We start from the raw sequence: 12,685 nt of genomic DNA, 5'->3' as shown, positions 1-12,685 counted from the left end.
TGTTGCAAGCCAGTTCTAGGGAATTCGGACAACAGTCAGGAGTCAGGACGTACGTCACGGAACGGATTCCAGAGAGATTTGCGCCGTTAAAAACGTGAGCGATTGTCATCATGCTAATTAGATTTCACAAAATGGTTTACTTTAATTTTATAAATTCGTTCTTCACAAGATGATTGGGAAGAACTGGCGCCCTGTATAATCAAGCAAGATTAATATTTGAGATGTGAAACTTATCCTTTTAATTTTTGCTACCCGCAGATTAACAGATTAGTATTGTATATTCGCATCACTAGTCAGATTTTGTTTAACGATCTGAACATGCCCTGATCTTAATAATGAACGTAGAGTCTCTTGCTATTTAACTTGTTAATAATGTAATTTAATAGATGATTAAGTATTTTGATAATTAAACTCTATAATTTTGTTCTGAGCATTGACGCAATTCTTTAATTTCTGAATTCCCTTATTGATTGTGCAACACATGAGTTATATGTTTACACACTTTTCAGAAAATTACACACCAATAAATCTCGGTACATTTGGCCTCCCAACGTGGTTTAAACCTAGTGATGTGTTATTTTGTGGGTAGGATGTAAATTTGTGCTCAATGTTTTTTAGTGTAGTTAAAAGTCTCAAGTGTTAATCTTGCTAATTTGTGAATTTATGATGACAGTCGCTCGCGGTTTTGATGCTCTGTGGATCTGTTTCGTGATGATATTCCATAATTAAATAATCATTTAACAAATTTTATATATTTGAGTGTCCCCTCTAGAACTCTAGCGCTCTGCGTTTTTCACTGTTTATTGACTTACAGTACGCTGTAGTCAAATTTTTTTTTTGGTACGAGGCAAGATTATTGTCGTCGTGTATATTTGGTACATGTGCTAATTATTTATTTCATACCTACATAGCATAGTTTCTTCACGTCATGTCGGAACCGCAAATTGTTACGAGGAGTCAGGCCAAGATTCAGGATTCTGTGACAATGCTGAATAAAAATGAAGCTTCGCCGGAGGGACAGGCGGAACCGCAATCCTCTTCCTGCAAGCCATTCCCCGTGCACAAATGGAATCTGGTTTTTGACGGATCCACATGCGTACGCAATTTCATAGAACGTGTAGAAGAACTAGCAGATTCTCGTGGTGTAAGTACCAATAATCTATTTTCTAGCGCGATTGAATTTTTCACAGGCGATGCTTTGAACTGGTTCAGGGTGAACCGTTTTACTTTTAATTCATGGTCAGAGATTGTTGCGGGTTTGAAGGAGGAGTTCGAACTCTTGGACCATGAGAAACGTCTTGTAGCTCAGTTAAGAACTACATGTCAAAAACCCAAAGAAAACCTGGGTTCATTTATAACTACAGTCTTACGATTGAATAATCGCCTCTCTAAGAAATTGCCGGAAGAGGAAATATTAGAAATTCTAATGTGTAACATGTTGCCAAGATACATAAATAAACTTTCTCTTACAGTAATAACTATTATAATCCTATATATGTAATCCTATGCAATAATAACTATTATAATCCTATTGTCAAAAGAAATTAAAGGTATTTCATAACAACAATCAAAGCGCTCAAAACGTGAATTTCAGAGAACCAGTGAGATGTTTCTGCTGTGGTCAACCTGGTGTAAAGGCTCCTGACTGCAGATGCAAGAACCGAGAAAAACTAGCAGCCCGGGTTGCCTGTGCAGTGGGCGAGGAGACGTCTTCTCTACTGTGCCGTGTGACTCCGGAGTTGTCTAATTGGCTTGCTGTAGTGGAGAAATTCTACCAGAACCTTAAATTTTGTTTGGGTAGGTCTTAACGTTTGATTTTCAATTTTAAAAAAAAAATATATATATATAAATATATAAAAATATTAGCCTGTATCTTACAGTGGGAATGTCACTTCATGCTTGGGTAGCCTCTGAAAGTGAATTTTTCTTTTACATTGCACATGTTTTTTAAATAAAACCGCTGAGGCTTTGTACAGCTCGTAAGGGTTGACTGTAAGGGTGGGGTTGATGTACATATTTACATCTTATGTCCATAGGGCATAGAGGGCCTGTAGCGTGTGGATGTTTTTGCCTACATGAGACAGGGGAACTATGTGCTATGTGATATAGTGAAAGCAATTGGCTTTTGTTGCAATTTTTCTCGGGAGAAAAGTACTACATGCTTTTTAGCCTCTGAGAGTACATTTTCTTAAATGCCGCCATGCTTGTATAAGCCTCTGAGTGTGCACCTGATGAAATAGTAGATAGTGTTTGGCACTTTTTTTTTGGAAGGTGATAATTTTTTAAAAATGGAAAATCATAACGTTAATTTCCTTGTGAGAGCGTGTTTTTGTTTTGTGTTTTCTTTTTTTTTTTTAAAGTAAAGGATTAAATTGTCGTAAATTCAGTAATTCATACTATTTCCAGAATATAGAGGATTTGTTGGAAACTCATAAACAGTGTTTTTATGGTTAGTTGTCCATTGATTTGATTTTTTTTATAAATTTGGACTATTTTGGTCATTTTCCTTCTCTATTATAGAGGATTCATCGGAAACTTTCTTTTTGGATATCAAAGCAAAAATTTATTTTCAATAAATTTAATAATGTAATATGCTTGCAGGTGCGTATTTTAATAATTCTATATATTTTTGTTTCCACTATGCGCAATAATGGAAGCGATTAAAAGATTCCATTTAACGTGAGAGCATGACTAAAACTTATGTTCTCACATTGAATGCAATTTTATATTTGTTTATGATGTTATTTTGTTTGTCCGTGTCCAGGTATTACTAATATATGTATTTTGCTATTTTTTATACTTGTTCAGTGTGCAAGGGTGACCTATTCTTACCCGTACGCATTGAATGTGTTCATATGAATGTACATAGTACTAAATTTAGTAAATTTATATATTTAAGTCATCAAATTTTGATTAAGTTTGGATGGGTGTGAGTACATTGTACATCCGTTTGGGATTTTGATGATTTTCATATGTACTTTTATCATTTTTTTTTTTTTTTTTTTTTTTTTTTTTATAAATTTAATTTAGATTAAATTTGATAATATTATTATTAAGTTCTGCAAGTGTTTTAGTTTTTTATTATTGTGACAGCTGTTTCGGCTTACAAGGCCATTTTCAAACTGTGGTTAGTCCACATTGAGACGACGTTTTTATACTATTTCAAATGTAAATTTTGAAGGTGCATACATTGATTTATTACTGGTTACACCGATGACATGATCTATTGTTGGTTAAACCAATCTATGTTTTCCCCTCAGTAAATGGTAATGGGTTCTTAATTATTTACTAATGACTTTATTGCTATGAATTATTTGGGTGCATTATACTGCTTGGGTTTTGTGAAAATACTGAGAAGTGGTGAGTAAATTATTTTCCGTACTTTATTAATTAGTGTTAAATTTGGGTCATTCGTTCGTTCATTGATTTCTAATTGTTCAAGTAAATTTAATCTAATGCCCTTTTTTTCTATATGCAATGGTTTAGGACCCTTGTTAAGTGGGGTATGATTATTCACCAAGAGATGTTCTGCGAATTTTGAGGATGTGTTTTTATTATTATAACATCGTATATGTTCTTGGAATCTAGTTGAGAATGCCCTCCCCGTTTGTCCGATGTAAGTGGCGTTACAATCGGCGTGGTCACATTTTAATTCATATATGCCACTGTTATTGAGTATAGGGATTTTACTTTTAGAGTTTTTAAGGCTTGTTCCTAAATTATTGTTTGTTCGAAAAGCTATATTTAAACCACATTTTTTAATTTCTTTTGCAATTTTTTCAGATATTGGGCCGAGGAATTCGAGACATGCAAATTTTTCTATATTTTTGTTATTTACCGGATATATTAAATTGAAATACTGAAGACAATATTAGTGATTTTTTCAAACGAAAATCTGAAACAGAAAAATCAGAAAAGGAAACGATCACATCTAGGACTCGAACCCAGGACCCTTGTCTTTCCGGGACAATGCTCTACCAACTGCGCTAATGGGACCCTATCCTATTCGGTCACTTTTAACTGTATCATACTTCGAATAAGAACTACCAACGTTGTCTTCATTTTTTCACCGCACATTTTTATTGGCAACTATCTTTATGTATGATCGCAAGATTCAACCCAAACTAAATGCAATCCTAGACAGCGTCTTATAGATAAACCTATCTTATTGTTTTTTTATTTTTAATGTGCGACATCTATTGACTTTTTCTGCAAGTCTAGAAAATGAATTATTATTTTTCGGAATAACTTATTGAGTAAAACCTCAAATTATAATATTTAAATACTGAAGACAATATTAGTGATTTTATCAAACGAAAATCTGAAACAGAAAAATCAGAAAAGGAAACGATCACATCTAGGACTCGAACCCAGGACCCTTGTCTTTCCGGGACAATGCTCTACCTGTCTAGGATTGCATTTAGTTCGGGTTGAATCTTGCGATCATACATAAAGATAGTTGCCAATAAAAATGTGCGGTGAAAAAATGAAGACAACGTTGGTAGTTCTTATTCGAAGTATGATACAGTTAAAAGTGACCGAATAGGATAGGGTCCCATTAGCGCAGTTGGTAGAGCATTGTCCCGGAAAGACAAGGGTCCTGGGTTCGAGTCCCAGATGTGACCGTTTCCTTTTCTGATTTTTCTGTTTCAGATTTTCGTTTGAAAAAATCACTAATATTGTCTTCAGTATTTAAATATTATAATTTGAGGTTTTACTCAATAAGTTATTCCGACAAATAATAATATTAAATTGATTTTATTTTTATATTTCTTATTTTTTATTATTTTTTCAATGTTATTTGCCTCATAGCCGTTATTAATCGCGATCGTTTTTATCGTTTCCTTTTCTTTTACGTAAGCTTTATTGTCTAAGGGAATGTTAATGAGTCTATGTACCATTGAATGGTACGCTGATAATTTATGAGACCAAGGATGATTTGAATTTGAATTTATTGTTGTATCTGTAAAAGTTGGTTTTCTAAATATTTCAAAGGTATGTTTATTATTACTTTTACCAATTGTCAGATCTAAAAAGTTTATTTTACCTTCAATCTCATGTTCAACTGTGAAGCAGATTTTATTATTAACGGTGTTGGCCCAATTAGTAAAGATATCTAACTGTCGGTTGGTACCATTCCAACATATAAGGATGTCGTCTACGTATCGGACATAATATACTATATGTTTAGCTAGGGGAGATTTAAGAATTATATTTTCAATATAATCCATAAATATCTCCGCTAGAAGTGGACTTAATGGTGACCCCATGTGGAGACCATCAAGTTGTTGGTAATATATATCATTGAAAAGGAAATAATTTGTATCTACGCAGATTTTTATGAGCTGGAATAACTCTTTTCTTATTACCGGATTGATATTACATTTTTCCAAGATATTTTCAATTATTATTAGGCATTCTTTAATGGGGATGTTGGTAAATAGGGATTTTACGTCTAGAGAAATGAATTTACAGTTATGCGGGAGATTAAAATTTTTTATTTTATTAACTACATAGTTCTATCGAGTTTTTGACACTGTAACGTGGTGAAAAATTTGTTAATTTTTTGAAGAGGAAGTTAAGTCTTTTAGCCAGGTTTGATGTAGGGGCGTTAATAAAAGATACTACGGGCCTTATTGGATTATTCGCTTTATGGAGCTTAGGTTGGCCATACAGAGCTGGGGCTCTTGGGTTCATGACCCTTACGTTTTTCTTTGACCATTCGGTGGGAAATATGGCATTGCAATTATTTATAAGGATGTTGACGTTATTGACAATTTTATTGGTTGGATCCTTAGTTAAAATTTTAAAATCTTCTGGTAACAAGAAGTCTTCCACCTTACTGATGTAATCAATTCTATCTAAAATAACGATTGAGTTACCTTTGTCAGCTTTGGTTATAGTTAGATTATTATTTTAAATTTTATCTCTAATTTCTTTCAATGTTCGGGTTTCTGTACTGACAGCATATTTATTTTTATTGTTTATCGATTTTAGTGTTTTTTCTAAAATAACTGCCGTGACGTGTTTTGTTAAATTATTATTTTCCACTTTACGTAGAGAAATTTCAGTGTCGATAGCTAATGATTCTATTTGTTTGGGTGTTACTTCGCTAGGGATTTTATATTTAAAGCCTTTATCTAATAAATTATTTTCATCCGTTTCAAATGCAGTGTTTGACAAATTCACAGTTTTTTTATAAAATTCTATATTTTTCCTGGTGGGAATCTTGGTTATTTTCGAACTTTTATTTTTGTTATCAATCAAATTTTGAAGTTTATTTTGTTGTGTTTTAAATTTTTCAAATATAATTCCGTTAATATGTTCACGTGTATCAAAACCTAGGGTATCAAATTCCCATGCGTGAAGTTTAAATGTTAATTCTGAATGGATCACCTTTATGTAGTGAAGCAATGTGTCCCGTTTCCGACAGCACTCCTTTGTTTCTTCCTTCAGCCATATCCTCTGTGCTCTCACCACAGTGGCTATGGCTGCCGTAGATGTACTTTTGATGGAGATCTGCACGAACTTCGGAATCACATTACACTTCAAGCACTCTTGGTTAAACCACAAATTTTGAACTATTTTTCGATGTTTGAGTTTAAGTCGTCTATATAAGATCACAAGGGTAGCTATATCAACTACCTTTAATTTATTTATTGTTTTTTGTTTAATTCGTAGAACTCCATTTAATTTTTTTATAAATTTAATTTAGATTAAATTTGATAATATTATTATTAAGTTCTGCAAGTGTTTTAGTTTTTTATTATTGTGAGAGGATATGGCTGAAGGAAGAAACAAAGGAGTGCTGTCGGAAACGGGACACATTGCTTCACTACATAAAGGTGATCCATTCAGAATTAACATTTAAACTTCACGCATGGGAATTTGATACCCTAGGTTTTGATACACGTGAACATATTAACGGAATTATATTTGAAAAATTTAAAACACAACAAAATAAACTTCAAAATTTGATTGATAACAAAAATAAAAGTTCGAAAATAACCAAGATTCCCACCAGGAAAAATATAGAATTTTATAAAAAAACTGTGAATTTGTCAAACACTGCATTTGAAACGGATGAAAATAATTTATTAGATAAAGGCTTTAAATATAAAATCCCTAGCGAAGTAACACCCAAACAAATAGAATCATTAGCTATCGACACTGAAATTTCTCTACGTAAAGTGGAAAATAATAATTTAACAAAACACGTCACGGCAGTTATTTTAGAAAAAACACTAAAATCGATAAACAATAAAAATAAATATGCTGTCAGTACAGAAACCCGAACATTGAAAGAAATTAGAGATAAAATTTAAAATAATAATCTAACTATAACCAAAGCTGACAAAGGTAACTCAATCGTTATTTTAGATAGAATTGATTACATCAGTAAGGTGGAAGACTTCTTGTTACCAGAAGATTTTAAAATTTTAACTAAGGATCCAACCAATAAAATTGTCAATAACGTCAACATCCTTATAAATAATTGCAATGCCATATTTCCCACCGAATGGTCAAAGAAAAACGTAAGGGTCATGAACCCAAGAGCCCCAGCTCTGTATGGCCAACCTAAGCTCCATAAAGCGAATAATCCAATAAGGCCCGTAGTATCTTTTATTAACGCCCCTACATCAAACCTGGCTAAAAGACTTAACTTCATCTTCAAAAAATTAACAAATTTTTCACCACGTTACAGTGTCAAAAACTCGATAGAACTAGTTAATAAAATAAAAAATTTTAATCTCCCGCATAACTGTAAATTCATTTCTCTAGACGTAAAATCCCTATTTACCAACATCCCCATTAAAGAATGCCTAATAATAATTGAAAATATCTTGGAAAAATGTAATATCAATCCGGTAATAAGAAAAGAGTTATTCCAGCTCATAAAAATCTGCGTAGATACAAATTATTTCCTTTTCAATGATATATATTACCAACAACTTGATGGTCTCCACATGGGGTCACCATTAAGTCCACTTCTAGCGGAGATATTTATGGATTATATTGAAAATATAATTCTTAAATCTCCCCTAGCTAAACATATACAGCCTTACTCATAATCGAAACACTACGATAATACGGACAGGTTAAGTGAATTTTTTACTCATAATAGCGCCAACTCGCGCGCATGCGCATTGCCTAATCTGACCGTATTAGCAGACGTCAGATTTAACCCACCCGAAGAGCAGGATTAGGCAGTATACGGCCGTATTATAAATTCGGAAATGGCTGACTTTGACAATTTTGACGTTTTGACTGGAGCTTTGGCAAATCTTGACCGTATTCATCCACCACGGGCACGGAAAACATACAAAAAGCGGTATGACCCATTTACGGCGCTAACGGAAGGAGATTTTAGGTCCAAATATAGATTCACCAAAGCAAATATGAGACGTTTGATCGATTTGGTACGGCCATATTTGCATGTCAATAACAAACGGGGTGGAAAAATATCTACCGATCTCCAAGTTCTTTGTGCCATACGATACTGGGGCAGAAACGAGGTAAGGATAGTGTCTATAATTGCATTCCTGTGAAACAAATCAGCAAAATCGATAACTAAACAGTTTTAAAATTATTATAACATTTTTTTCGCAGATACAAGATGATTGTGCAGATTTACATGGATGAAAATGTGTTCGCGCTTAGAAGCTGCAGACACGTATCTATATAAGCTCCCGGACTTTAATTCTCCTGACGGGGTAGTTCTTATACTAGTGTTCTGAAAGTTCGCCCTTATAAGTGAAATATTAAAATTGTTGTGTTTTTTATGTTAAAATAGTTTTTTAGTGTAAATTCTAATAGATATGACAATTTAAAATATTGAAGTAAGAGTTTTATTCAAAAACTTTTAACAGACATAGTTGTATTTAAAAGTGCAGTGTGAGTTCACAGATGGATGCCACATGTTTTTCTGCCAGGGTGGAGCGATGACCGGTGTAAGGTTACGTTTTATTTTTTGTGGGAACATTTCGAAATGGGTAGTAAGGTCATAAATCATGATAAGATATACTTTGGACGAACTGTATGGCTTACGACCCTTACCGGTAATAAACAATCATAATAGTTTTAATAGTGGTGATAATGAAAAGGACAATGGTGTACTTCTTCCCCAACGTAAGGGAAGGAAACGAGGGTGTAGAGCCGGAAGGAAGGTAAAATTAGTGAAAAATCTGCGGTTAGCACAAACCAGAAATTTGCGTCCACCTAAGTCTCTGAATGTTGCGGCTTGGAATGCGAGATCCATTGCTAATAAACACGAAGATATTGTGGATCTGATAAGGGGCAAAGATATTCATATTTTGGCCCTATCGGAGACTTGGCATGAGAATGCAGACTCATACTCCATCAAAACACTTCGGTCAAGCGGTTTCTCGGTGTATGAAGCTGCAAGACCGATCAAAACGGACACAAGCAACGTTAATTTTACAAATCACGGGGGGGTTGCAATTGTAGCGCAAAATGGTATTCGCTTAGACAGTATAGGAATACGTCAGGTGTATACCACTTTTGAGTTTGTCGGCTGCAAGGCTTCAGCTAATGGTGCATCCCTCGTTATAATTTCCATCTATCGTCCCGGGTCATGCACACCGACTGCAATTTTTTTCAATGAATTTAGATCTCTCCTAGAGTGCACCTCCAATTACAATTGCGACGTTGTTATTCTGGGAGATATAAATATTCACTTGGAAAAGAAAGCCAATCCCATGACTAAAAAATTTAATAAAATTCTGCGTGACTTCGGCTGCGACCAGTGGGTTAACTCACCTACTCATGATGCAGGAGGCACACTTGACGCAATAATTTCCCGGGTCGGTTTTCCTCCGAAAATCGTAGATGTTACGGACATTGGACTATCGGATCATCGTCTTGTCACATCCGTGTTTGCCTTCGATCCTCCAAAACTGGAGTTTAAATCTATTATCTCCAGAAATTGGAGAGAATTCGACTTCGAGACATTTTGCATCGAATTAAAAACCTCGCCTCTCTGTGATAAGGAAAAGTATTGCGAAATGCAGGTAGAAGAGTTAGTTACTCTCTATAATTCTACGCTACTGGCATTAATTGATAAAAATGCTCCTTTCACAGAAAAGATCTGCCGCATTAGAAATTGCAGTAAATGGTTCGATGCAGAATGTCTTCAAAGGAAAAGGGAAATGCGTAAATTGGAGAGGGCTTACAGACGGAACCCAACTCTCAGCAATCGGCAGCTTTGGATTGCAAAGCAAAAAGTGTATAAGGAAGAAGTGACGAAGAAAAAATCAAACTTTTGGTGTGACCAAATTGAGTCAGAAAAGGACCCTCGAAAGCTCTGGCAAAACATAAAGACTCTGTCTGGAGAGAGCAACATCAAGGTTGATTCCTCCCTTGAAGCAAACAGCCTCGCAACACACTTCAGAAATAAGGTTGAAAACATTCGGGCCCTCAGTGTAGTAGGATCGCCTTCTGTCGCAGCACCAAGTCCGCTCTCTGGTGACTTCACTACTTTCGCAGCTGTAACGGAAGAAGATGTCACGCGTGCTGTGATGTCTTGTCCTAATAAACAATGCACACAAGACCCCATACCTACCTGGCTCTTAAAGAAATGTCTTCCGGATATAACGCCTATAATTACCGCAATTATCCAGAAGTCACTAGTAAATTCACTTGTACCGGGAACACTCAAAAAATCAATTATAACTCCGATTCTAAAAAAACAAAATCTTGATACAGACAATACGGATAATTACAGGCCAATATCTAACCTACCATTTCTGTCCAAACTGCTTGAGAAAATCGTTGCCAAACAATTGGTGGGGTACTTGAACTCGGCCGGTCTATTTGCCAAAAATCAATCTGCTTATCGAAAGTTTCATTCAACGGAAACTGTCCTTTTGCGGGTAATTTCAGATTTGATCATCGGGATGGAAGCAGGTAAGTTGGGTTTGGTATCTGTTCTTGATATGAGTGCGGCATTTGACACTGTAGATCATAGTATTTTATTAAATGTGCTTGAAACCGAATTTGGCGTTCGAGGTGATGTACTCCAATGGATGTCATCGTACCTGTCTGGACGAGTAGCTTCAGTAAATTTCAATAAATATACATCACCTGAAACTCCCATCGAATTTGGAGTTCCCCAGGGTTCTGTACTGGGTCCCATTCTCTTCATTCTATATACTAATCGTCTCGAACGACTCATTCACTCAGCTGGCTTTGAATCACAAGGCTACGCGGATGATCGTTTGATTTTCAAGTTTTGCTCCCCGGATGAAAAAGACGTCCTTAAAAACGAGGTGGTTAGTTTCATTGACACGGTTTCAAGTTGGATGTCTGTTAATAAACTCAAACTTAATCCGACAAAGACGGAATTTATTTGGATAGCTTCTCCTGGAAGACAAGCCCTCATCGACTCCAGTCCAATCCGTATTCAGAATACAAATATAATCCCTTCTACGGAAATAAAATTTCTAGGTTTCACTTTAGACAATTGTCTTTCTCTTGAATCGCAAATTTCAAAAACTGTAAGTGCTGGCTTTTTCCATCTAAGGCAGATAAAATCAATTAGGAGATGCCTTCCCTTTGATGGAGCAAAATCACTCATAAATTCGTTCGTTGTCTCACGTATGGACTATTGTAATAGTGCATATGCTGGCCTACCTAAAAAACAATTCAACAGAATCCAGTCCGTTTTCAATGCTGCGGCGAGAATGATTTTTGGTGAATCTAAGCATTGTCGTATAACCCCGCTTCTAAGGGATCGTCTTCATTGGCTTCGATGCCCTGAAAGAATAGAGTTCAAGATCTGCTTAATGACCTTCAAAGCATTGCAGGGAATGGCGCCAGCCTATATATCGGAATTATGTGTCCGACAAAACCTAAGCGATAGACAGCTTACTCTGAGGTCAGCAGATCTAGATGTTACCAATCGTTTAATCGAACTTTCTCGGTCAAATCGAGCTGTTTACTATGATCGCTCTTTTCGTGTAGCTGGCCCACTCATTTGGAATAAACTTCCCCCAGCCCTTACCAATATACAAAATTTGGCTGAATTTAAACGGGTTTTAAAAACAAAATTATTCAAAAAATCATATTTAATAATTTAAAATCATTTATATTCTCATGAATCTAAGCTTCTTTTTTAAATATACTATAAAAAGCCAGGTTTTGAAGTTTTCCGGTAATTGTTTGGTTTCGGTTTCCTCCTTATTGTACTTTTATGTTTAATGTCCACCTATTATATAATATTTTAATGTTTTCCTGTTTTATATAATATTTTAATTTTAAAGTTCTTATTTTTCGTGCACTGTCACTGTCTTTTATTGTTGTCCTCTACTAAAATAGCACTGTTATTGTTAAATTTTATTCTCTGCTTTTGTGTAAACCGTTTATTCTTTATTTCATATTATGTAATTAATTTTTTTTTAAAGGAACACAATAGGAAATATTATTTTAAGTTTATTATAGTTAAGCGCACTTGAAGTGAAACAACACAAAACTGCGCTATATAAATGTTATGTTATTATATTATATTATTATTATTTAGTCAACAGACAATGTCCCGTATTGCCAAAAGGGTCGCAACTGCATTTGCCCGCCTTGCTCCACAGTACATTAAAATGCCACAATCTATTGAAGAGCAACAATCAACAGTTGCAAAGTTCCAAGGAATAAAACGTTTTCCTGGAGTAAT

Source organism: Hesperophylax consimilis, unplaced genomic scaffold (assembly GCF_061612785.1).
Source record: "Hesperophylax consimilis isolate HC1 unplaced genomic scaffold, BYU_Hcon_1.0 scaffold_38, whole genome shotgun sequence".
In the NCBI taxonomy this organism is placed as follows: Eukaryota; Metazoa; Arthropoda; class Insecta; order Trichoptera; family Limnephilidae; genus Hesperophylax; species Hesperophylax consimilis.
The sequence above is the reverse complement of the archived record's forward strand: the minus strand, read 5'-3'. Positions refer to the sequence as shown.